This window comes from Piliocolobus tephrosceles, chromosome 7, assembly GCF_002776525.5.
Source record: "Piliocolobus tephrosceles isolate RC106 chromosome 7, ASM277652v3, whole genome shotgun sequence".
In the NCBI taxonomy this organism is placed as follows: domain Eukaryota; kingdom Metazoa; phylum Chordata; class Mammalia; order Primates; family Cercopithecidae; genus Piliocolobus; species Piliocolobus tephrosceles.
The window spans coordinates 146,360,276-146,371,242 of NC_045440.1; the positions used below are offsets into that span (position 1 = coordinate 146,360,276).

A 10,967-nucleotide genomic window follows, 5' to 3' on the forward strand; every position below is an offset into this window, starting at 1 on the left:
ATCTGCCTGCCTTGGCCTCCCAGCATGCTGGAATTACAGCTGTGAGCCACCACGCCCAGCCCAGTACCTGTTTTTACTAAAGACAAATCATAGTAGGACAAATTTATTTAAAATAATTGTTAGTCTTATACTTGGCCTGTTTGCATAACGTCAGCAAGAATAATTATTTGCCATATAGGCCCTTCTTAAAATTGGCTTTGCTGGAACTTTATTCCATAAGGAATCCCAGATTTGACTTTTTTTTTAAAGCCTTGAGCCCAGCCATGATTTATTGGTGCCTGAAAATTCCTATATAAATTGGTCAACGTCCTCTCCTCAAGGTCCCAAGATAATTTTGGGCTCCTGAGCCTGTCAGAAAGTGATATTCTTTACATACTGCAGGCAAGGAACTCTGTGCAGTGACTGTGTAGACAAGGGATGAGGCCAACTTTGTAAGTCAGTTTGACTCCTTAAAGCAGTCTGCTTGTATCTGAAAGTATGTCATTCCAGTCAAAGCCTTGGTAAAATAACCAATGTCTCCGATTATGTCCTGTTAAAAAAGAAAATACATTCTTATTGAACTTATGCAAATAACTATACTGCCATAAATTAAGTATACTTGCAAATAGTTTTCAAATTCTAGAGAAATCAGGCAGACAGAAATGTACTTCAGAGTTTACACACAGGAGTGTACTTTACCCAACTGTGAAAAGCTGTAGAGTGCTGCCAATGCCCCAGCGAAGAAGCTGAGGTCAACGTCAGATTTGAAATATTTAAAGTGGATACAAAATTATTTCACCAATGCAGACAATTAAGTGTGTTGTTGTGGGCAATGGTGCTGTCGGTAAAACATGTCTCCTGATATCCTACACAACAAATTTCCATCAGAATATGTACCAACTGTTTTTGACAACTATGCAGCCACAGTTATGATTGGTGGAGAACCATATACTCTTGGACTTTTTGATACTGCCGGGCCAGAGGATTATGACAGATTATGATCACTGAGTTATCCACAAACAGATGTATTTCTAGTCTGTTTTTCAGCGGTCTCTCCATCTTCACTTGAAAATGTGAAAGGAAAGTGGGTGCCTGAGATAACTCACCACTGTCCAAAGACTCCTTTCTTGCTTGTTGGGACCCAAACTGATCTCAGAGATGACTCCTCCACTACTGAGAAATTTGCCAAGAACAAACAGAAGCCCATCACTCCAGAGACTGCTGAAAAGCTGGCCTGTGACCTGAAGGCTGTCAGGTATGTGGAGTGTTCTGCACTCACACAGAAAGGCCTGAAGAATATATTAGACAAAGCAATATTGGCTGCCCTGGAGCCTCCAGAACCGAAGAAGAGCCACAGGTGTGTGCTGCTGTGAACACCTCTCCAGAGCTCTTTCTGCACAGCCGGTGTCAGCATCATACTAAAAGCACTGTTTAAATCAAACTAAAGATTAGAAATTAAAATTTGTTTTTGCAATAATGACAAATGCCCTGCACCTGCCCACATGTGCGCGTGTGCGACAAGGCCCCTAGGTAGGGCCCCCCCTTCCCCTCCCAGGACTATGCACTCATGTGAGACAAGGCCCATAGGTATGGCCCCCTTCCTCCTCCCAAGACTATGCATTTGTGTGGGACAAGAACCATAGGTATGGCCCCCCTTCCCCCTCCCAGGCCTAGGTAATTTTGAGTAATTGTGTATTGTCAGAAAAGTGATTAGTACTAGCTTTTGTTTTGTTGTTTCAAAAAAATTTTTTTGTTTAAAAGCAAGGCATGCTTGTGGATGCCGCTGGAACAAACTAATTGGAATTGTTGAAGCTGCTCCCTGGTTCCACTCTGGAGAGTAATCTGGGACATCTTAGTGTGGTTTGTTTTTTTCTTTCCTCTTTTTTTGGGAGGAGTGTGTATGGGGTTTGTTTTTTAGTCTTTTTTTTTTAATTCATTAACCAGTGGAGAGCCCTTAAGGGGAGGAGGATGGATTGATTCCACATTCCACTTCCTAGATCTAGTTGAGAAAACATGTTCCCCACCTGGGGTTCTCAGGCGGAAGTATAGTAAATGACTCATTTAACAACAGACTCCTTTTTGAAAGTTGCCTTTTCTCTCCACCTTTGAGTAGATCCAGTATTTGATGAAACTCATGAAAGTGGGTGGAGCCTGTCTTGCCCCTCCTCTTTTCTAGGACACACCATATGTGACTGTGACTTTCAAGGACATTTGTTTGCCATTTGCTGATTTTGGGGGGGAGTTAATTTCTAACTTCTTTCACCAATAAATGAAGAAAAGTATTGCACCTTTGAAGTACACCAAATGAATTGAGTTTGTAATTAAAATATTTTTTCCCCGTCAGCCATTGTCTTATATGCTTAGCATAGACTTGCAATTCAGTAGTATATGGTGTTCCTAGAATGCAGCTGAAGACCTGGTATGTAGAGGTAATACCAGGGGTGGCACTAGAAGATAGACATCTATGGAATGATTGATTCACATCCTCTCATTAGGGGGATGGAGGCCTGCTTCATTAAGAAGCTGAGGCTCTAGGCTGGGCGCGGTGGCCCAAGCCTGTAATCCCAGCACTTTGGGAGGCCGAGATGGGCGGATCACGAGATCAGGAGATCGAGACCATCCTGGCTAACACGGTGAAACCCCGTCTCTACTAAAAACACAAAAAACTAGCCGGGCGAGGTGGCGGCACCTGTAGTCCCAGCTACTCCGGAGGCTGAGGCAGGAGAATGGCGGGAACCCGGAACCCGGGAGGCGGAGCTTGCAGTGAGCTGAGATCTGGCCACCACACTCCAGCCTGGGCGACAGAGCAAGACCCCGTCTCAAAAAAAAAAAAAAAAAAAGAAGCTGGGGCTCTTGTGGGGGTGGGGAGAACACTTAACAACATGGGGACCAGCCAGGGGAATCCCCTTATTTCTGTTTTGCATATGAGGAACCCTTGAACAGCCAGGTGAGGCTCTCTAGTTTAATAAAAATCATGGAAAGAGTCTTTTTTTTTTGAGATGGAGTCTTGCTCTGTCACCCAGGCTGGAGTGCAGTGGTGTGATCTCAGCTCATTGCAACCTCCACCTCCTGGGTTCATGTCATTCTCCTGCCTCAGCCTCCTGAGTAGCTGAGACTACAGGCACCCGCCACCACGCCCAGCTAATTTTTTTGGATTTTTAGTAGAGACGGGGTTTCACTGTGTCAGCTAGGATGGTCTCGATCTCCTGACCTTGTGATCCACCCGCCTCAGCCTCCCAGAGTGCTGGGATTACAGGCATGAGCCACTGCGCCTGACCGGAAAGAATCTTATGAAGACTCTTCATAAGTGTTAATAGGGATTTTATCAGCTTACTTTGGTTGCAGTTTCCAATTTTTTTAAATGTTGAGGTATTCTTTTCCCCCTTCCCAATCCTAATTCTTGTAGATTCATTAGTGTTGAGCCAATGCCTTCTCATGTCTCAATTCTTTGTATATGCGTTCTTTTCAGATGTATTCAACAAAAACCCTTCACAAGCCAAAATAAAAGCTGTACACAGCTCAAAAGAAAAAAAAATTCTTCTAGACTCTGAAAAACAAAAGAATTAGCAACACTTCAAACAAAAAAGCAACAAAAAGATTACTCCAGTCTTCCATTAGTTCAGTCTATGTAATTCACTTCTGCTCCACTCAATATTCATGAACACATTAGCTCTGTGTAGGAGTCTTGGAAGTTCTTCCTCTTTTCTAATGTCACAATGGCCAAAGTTCTCAGAAACTTGCCCACAAGAGCACCAGTCAGAGTCCTATAGCTGATTATAAAACCACCTTGAAAATAAAGTAAAACAACTGTGGATGAGGAAATCTCAGAAAAGCCACAGTTAAAGTCTGGTCATCTCTGTGGTACACAATAATTTCACATAACAATCCTAATTATTACGGATAATATATACTGAGACATATCAGAATGATAGGAATCTTATACAATTTTGGAACACATACTCATACCATATTCATACAAATACAGCCCAAATAAAGCCAAATACTATTTCATACTTGATAATTCTTCCTGTATGGTTTTAATATACCAAATATGCCTCTTTTGGACTTTTTATCAGATTTTTAAAAAGACTAACTTTAGAATTTGACTTTGGAAAGTTTATCAGATATCAAAGGTTTAACTAAATTTTTGATATTACAACATGAAAGTCCAGATCACTATAAGTAAAGGGGAACATCTTTACTCATTGACAGAGGGGAGACTCCACTTTCCAAACAGGACCCAGAAAAGATGGCATGAGGCCAACTGAATGTCCCCTCTTTCCCTCCTTTTTTTCCTGCTGTTACTCAAAAGGCAAACAAAACTCTTTCATTCTCTTTTAATATTACATGAAAATCTTGTTCAAAAAAGAAACCCAAATTTCACTTTTCCATTAATGTACTATTAATGTTAAATCCGACTCCTTTTTTTTTTTTTTTTTTTTGAGATGAAGTCTCACTCTTGTCCCCCAGGCTGGAATGCAATGGCATGATCTTGGGTCACTGCAGACTCTTGCCTCCTGGGTTCAAGCGATTCTCCTGCCTCGGTCCCCCAAGTAGCTGGGGTTACAGGCACCCACCACCACACCCAGCTAATTTTTGTATTTTTAGTAGAGACAGGGTTTCACCATGTTGGCCAGGCTGGTCTAGAACTCCGGACCTCAGGTGATCCACCCGCCTCGGCCTCCCAAAGTGCTAGGATTACAGGCGTGAGCCACTACGCCTGGCCAAATCTGATTCTTAATAAAACCTTACAAACAGGTCTATCCAATCTTGCTTTGTACATAAGACAAAATTTCCATAAATGTTTTATAATTTTCTGTTAAACAGCAGATCAACTCTCTAAGAAAGCCTGTTATTCAAACACATGGGCCCAGATTCTGGCCCTGCATCAGTGTTGCTTTTATTTCCATGTTCAACCTATGGAAAACTAAATCACCCCCTTTAAATCCTAGCCAACTTGCTCATATCCACAGAACATCCTGAACAAGATCAACCCTTCACAAACCCTTCACGACTTGCTTAAACCTTCAGTTTCATCCTATTACTCTGTTAGGTTAGGGCAACCCTTGAAAATCTGTGCACTAGACAAAACTACATTCTGTTTTACAAAAAATATATATATATATATTTCCAAACCTTCTTATAACCTTTTTTTTTTTTTTTTTTTTTTTTTTTGAGAGGGAGTCTGGCTCTGTCCCCCAGGCTGGAGTGCAGTGGCCGGATCTCAGCTCACTGCAAGCTCCGCCTCCCGGGTTTTACACCATTCTCCCGCCACCTCGCCTGGCTAGTTTTTTGTATTTTTTTTAGTAGAGACGGGGTTTCACCATGTTAGCCAGGATGGTCTCGATCTCCTGACCTCGTGATCCGCCCGCCTCGGCCTCCCAAAGTGCTGGGATTACAGGCTTGAGCCACCGCGCCTGGCCCTTATAACCTTTTACAAAGAACACATTCTACTCTCCTTCTACACCTTCCGTGTAAATCTGTTTCTCCAGTAGTCTCAAGTACGTGTTACACTGTTAACTCTTAGCAACTTTTATTTTTGGTGAAAAACCTGGTAAGCAAGCAGTTTTCACCATGTATAAGATTGGAGAGCTCAGGCAAGGAGACTGCTGCAGATAATGCATGACTCTTCCCAGCCTCACCAGGGGACCTAGCTAACTCCATGTGCCCCCAGGCCTTCCCTAGAATCTAATGGCTACAAAACAGACCACTTATTAAAAGTCATAGAAGCAGTTTAAGGCCTTAAAACATCTAGCAAACAGTACTAAGCATTCCTAATTTAGACCAAATGTGTAAACTTCTTGGCAATAATCTTTTCATTGTCTTTATTTTTCAAAGATTATCAGAGTCACATGACCTAAAAGGCATTAAAGTTTCTATTTTTCTGACAGTGTTCGATTTAAGCACTTGCTTTTATCATTTACCTTTTATTTTAAGTTCAGGGGTACATGTGGAGGTTTATTATCTAGGTAAACTTGTGTCATGGGGGTTCGTTGTACAGATCATCTCATCACCCAGGTACTAAGCCCCACTACCCATTACTTATTTTTCCTGATCCTCTCCCTCCTCCTACCCTCCAACCTCTGATAGGCCCCAGCGTGTGTTATTCCCCTCCATGTGTCCATGTGTTCTCATCATTTAGTTCCCACTTATAAGTGAGAACATGCAATATTTGGTTGTCTGTTCCTGCCTAAGTTTGCTAAGGATGATGGCCTCTAGCTCCATCCATGTTCCTGCAAAGGATATTATCTCATTCCTTTTTATGGCTGCATAATATTCCATGGTGTATATGTACCATATTTTCTTTATCCAGTCTACCATTAATGGGCATGAGGGTTGATTCCATGTCCTTGCTATTGTAAATAGTGCTGCAGTGAACATACACATTTATGTATCTTTATGACAGAATAATTTACATTCCTTTAGGTATATACTTGGTATGGGATTGCTGAGTCAAATACTATTTCTGTTTTTAAGTCTTTCAGGAATTGCCAAACTGTTTTCTACAGTGGTTGAACTAATTTACATTCCCACCAACAATGTATAAACATTCCTTTTTCTCTCCTACCTTGTCTTGTCAGCATCTGATATTTTTTGACCTCTTTTTTTTTTTTTTTTTTTTTTGAGACAGAGTTTCGCTCTTGTGGCCCAGGCTGGAGTGCAGTGGCATGATCTCGGCTCACTGCAACCTCCGCCTCCCGGGTTAAAGCAATTCTCTTGCCTCAGCCTCCCGAGTAGCTGGGACTACAGGTGTACACCACCATGCCTGACTAATTTTTGTATTTTTAGTAGAGACAGGGTTTCTCCATGCTGGCCAGGCTGGTCTTGAACTCCTGACCTCATGATCCGCCCACCTTGGCCCCCCAAAGTGCTAGGATTACAGGCATGAGCCACCACGCCTGGCCGTTTTTTGACTTTTTAATAATGGTCATTCTGGGTAGTGTGAGATGGCATTTCATCGTGGTTTTGATTTGCATTGCTGTAATGATCAGTGATGTTGAGCTTATTTAAATATGCTTGTTGGCCGCAAGTATGCCTTATTTTGAAAAGTGTCTGTTCATGTCCTTTGCCCACTTTTTCATGGGGTTGGTTTTCTTTTGTAAAGTTGTTTAAGTTCCTTATGGCTGCTGGATATTAGACCTTTGTCAAATGCATAGTTTGCAAAAGCTTTCTCCCATTCTGTAAGTTGTCTGTTTACTCTGCTGATAGTTTCTTTTGTTATGCAGAAGCTGTTTAGTTTAATTAGGTCCCATTTGTTAATTTTTGCTTTTGTTGCTATTGCTTTTGGTGTCTTCATCATGAAATCTTTGTCATTTTCTATGTCCAGGATGGTATTGCCTAGGTTGTCTTCCAGGGTTTTTATAGTTTGGGGTTTTACATTTAAGTCTTCAATCCATCTTGAGTTAATTTTTGTATGTGGTAAAAGATAGGAGGCCAATTTCATCCTTCTGCATATATGGCTAGCAAGTTATCCCAACGCCACTGATTGAATAGGTAGTTCTTCCCCATTGCTTGTTATTATTGACTTTGTTGAAGATCAGATGGTTGTATGTGTGTGGCCTTATTTCTGGGCTCTCTATTCTGTTCCTTTGGTCTATATGTCTGTTTTTGTACCAATACCATGCTGTTTTGGTTACTGTAGTCCTGTAGCATAGTTTGAAGCTGGGTAGCTTCAAACAAATTCCTCCAGCTTTGTTCTTTTCTAAGGATTGCCCTGGCTATTCGGGCTCATTTTCGGTTCCATATGAATTTTAAAATAGTTTTTTCTAGTTCTGTGAAAAATGTTATCGGTAGTTTAATAGGAATAGCATTGAAGCTACAAATTGCTTTGGGTGATATGGCCGTTTTAACAATATTGATTCCTCCTATCCATGAGCATGGAATGTTGCCCTGCTGCTGGTATGCCAGGTTTTTGGGTTCCCTTTCCCTGGGCTGCCCTGGTGACCTTGCTCACAGCACCAACCACAGCTATGGGGGCAAAGCCAATTTAATTACAGCACCAAGCCCTGGTGACCTTGCTCACAGCACCAACCACAGCTATGGGGGCAAAGCTGCATCACAAAGGAAAATCACCTTTTTCCACTTCATGGAATCACAGGGGGGAAAAAAAAACTCTCAATTTTGCAAGATGCTGCCCAGTGAGCTGCACGCGGAACCGGTAAAATTAACATTTTCCATCCCAGCTGTCACAAAATACACACAATGAAACAGACACAGGTCACCTCGCGCAGCAGTCAACATCGACCTCACAAGGCTCAGACTTGCCCCCTTTGGTCCCTGGTGTCTTTGTTTGATGCACTCAAGGTGGGGAGGAATGACCTCTGACCAGGAATTCAATGGGTGGTCTTCGGGCCAGATGGACGAGCAGACGGTCATCCCCAATCAGGCCTGTTGAGTTTCCACTAACAATTCCTTCAGGGCTCACCAATGTGACCACACAAATAAGGAGGCTTCTCTGAGTGAGGCTTGCTGGACTTCCGTCAGCGACTGCCTCAGAGATCCCCCTCCACGTGTTCAAACACACACAGCACCACCCACAAACATTTCCATTCGGAGGCACGTGCCATGCAGAAGCCGGGTCCAGCTGCCATGGAGCCCAAAACCAAGTGGGGGTGACAGCAAGTAAAATAAGATCTGGGTCCCCAAACTCACTATGCCGAAGGAAAAAGCGAAGCTTGGAAACTGAGTCACACAAAAACAAAAGCAAGAAAAGAACCTGCCTTGCCTTTTGTTCTTAAACAGACAGCTACAAGAGAGAAGGCCACGAGTCTCCCCAGGCGGCCTCCCTCACCTGAAAATATAAACGAACAACAAATCAGCCAGGCGAGGTGGCTCACACCTGTAATCCTAGCACTTTGGGAGGTTGAGGCGGGTGGATCACCTGAGGTCAGGAATTCGAGACCAGCCTGGCCAACATGACAAATACCCCCATAAGAACAGGAAATTAAAGCAAAAATGGACAAATGGAATTACACCAAGTTTTAAACTTTCTGCACAGCAAAGGAAACAATCAGCACTGTGAAGAAATAACCCACAGAAAGGGAGAAAACTATTTACAAACTGTCCATCTGACAAAGGATTAATAGCCAAAATATGTAAGGAGCTCAAACATCTCTACAGGAAAAAATCTAATAATCCAATTTAAAAGTGAGCGAAAGATTTGAATAGAAATTTCTCATAAGAAGACATGCAAATGGCATGGCTGGGCACAGGGCTCACACCTGTAATCCCAGCACTTTTCGAGGCTGAGGCAGAGAGATTGCTTGAGCTCAGGAGTTCAAGACCAGCCTGGGAAACATGGCAAAATCCTGTCACTACAAAAAATACAAAACTTAGCTGGGCATAGTGTGCCCGCAATCTGGCTACTTGGGAGGCTGAGGTAGGAGGATCACTTGAGCCCAGGAGGTCAAGGCTACAGCGAGATGTGATGTGATCATGTCAGCCTGGGCAACAGAGCAAGACCCTGTCAGAAGAAGAAGAAGGAGAAGGAGAGGAAGAAGAAGGAGGAGGAGGGGGAGGAAAAGCGGGAGGGGAAGGGGGGATATAAATGGCAAACAGGTATATGAAAAGCTGCTCAACACCACTGATGATCAGAGAAACGCAAATCAAAATTACAATGAGATCTCATCTCACTCTAGTTAAAATGGCTTTTATTCAAAAGACAGACAATAACAAATGCTGGTAAGGATGTGGAGAAAAGGGATCCCTCGTACACTGTTGGAAGGAATGTAAATTGGTACAACCACAGTGAAGAACAGTGCGGATCACAAGGTCAAGACATCAAGACCAGCCCGGTCAACATGGCGAAACCCCATCTCTACAAAAATACAGAAATTAGCCAGGCGTGGTGGCACACGCCTATATTCCCAGCTACTCAGGAGGCTGAGGCAGGAGAATCGCTTGAACCTGGGAGGCGGAGGTTGCGGTGAGTTGAGATCGTGCCACTGCACTCCTGCCTGGGCAACAGAGTGAGACTCTATCTCAAAAAACAAAACCAAAAACCAAAAAACAAACACGAATCAACCATTCCTCTGACCCCCCCCCTCCTTTTACCTGCAACCTGGAGAGCAGTGGATACAGATCACAGCCTCACAGGAATACGACCCTCCCTTTTCTCCTTTCCTCCATCCCCTCCAGCCACTCCTTTCTTTAAATATTGAAGCCCCAAAACCCTCTTTGGAAAAGGAGTGGGCTGCACACCCTACTGTGGCTTCTGTCTCTTTTTCCCAGGCATGGCTTCAACCTTGGCAAAGTAAACCTCTGAACTGGTTGAGACCTGTCTCAGTCACTCTGTGGGAGGGGCCTCCCCTGGGGTCAGGGAAGATTTCCCAAGAGGAGAGGCCAAGCAGCGACTCAGGGAGGCCTGGAGCAACTTCGGTTTCAGGGTTGAGCCAGGGTCAAGGTGGCAGTGCAAGTTAGAGGAAGAGCCTGAGGCCCCAGGGGTGGGAGCAGATGCTGACACCCCCGGGAGCGCTTTGGACTGTGCCCTGGAGAGGCAGGAACCAGGCCTGAGAGTACTGGCAGCTGCACGTTGGAACGGGAAGCCTGGACTCCGGGAGGTCAGGCAGCAAGCTCATGGCAGCCCAGCCAGAGAGTCAGCCTGCTCTCCCCGCACTGAGCCAAGGCTGGGAGACAGCCTACCTCCCGCCAGAGCCAGCAGGCAGGTCCCAGCCCAGCCTGCCCCGTCCTGCCCCAGCCTGCCCTGTCCTGCCATCTGCACTCCCCGTCAGGCCTCCCCGTCAGCTCGACAGTCCCTGTCTTCCAAGAGACACAGGCAGTGGCGGCAGGGGCTGGATGCTGGAGGCCAAGAATCAGGGGCGCTCCCCCACAGGACCCCTGAATAGTGACCAGAGAAAGGTCAGGGCAGGATGAGGCCCATGGCCACGGGCAGATCTCAGGTGTGAGGAGGAGGGAGTCCTGTGTGAGGAGGAGGGAGTGGCGTGTGAGGAGGAGGGAGTGGCCTGTGAGGAGGAGGGAGTGGCCTGTGA

The 10,967-nt window shown here is 44.5% G+C and overlaps 1 protein-coding gene and 1 pseudogene across 3 annotated transcripts in view; one reads left to right on the forward strand and one right to left on the reverse strand.

Moving 5' to 3' along the window:
• The window catches only part of LOC113220506 (translation initiation factor IF-2-like), a 14,709-nt gene continuing 3,742 nt past the window's right edge, over nucleotides 1-10,967 (reverse strand). For 2 of the 3 annotated variants that reach the window (XR_003307379.2, XR_004229063.1), the window contains exon 3: nucleotides 1-529. The gene's annotated coding sequence lies outside the window, so the exon portion shown is untranslated. Of the gene's footprint in view, nucleotides 530-9,878; nucleotides 9,936-10,967 lie in introns of those variants that run through there. The other variant, XR_003307380.2, reaches the window with a different exon arrangement.
• On the forward strand, nucleotides 730-1,352 carry LOC111553383 (annotated as a pseudogene).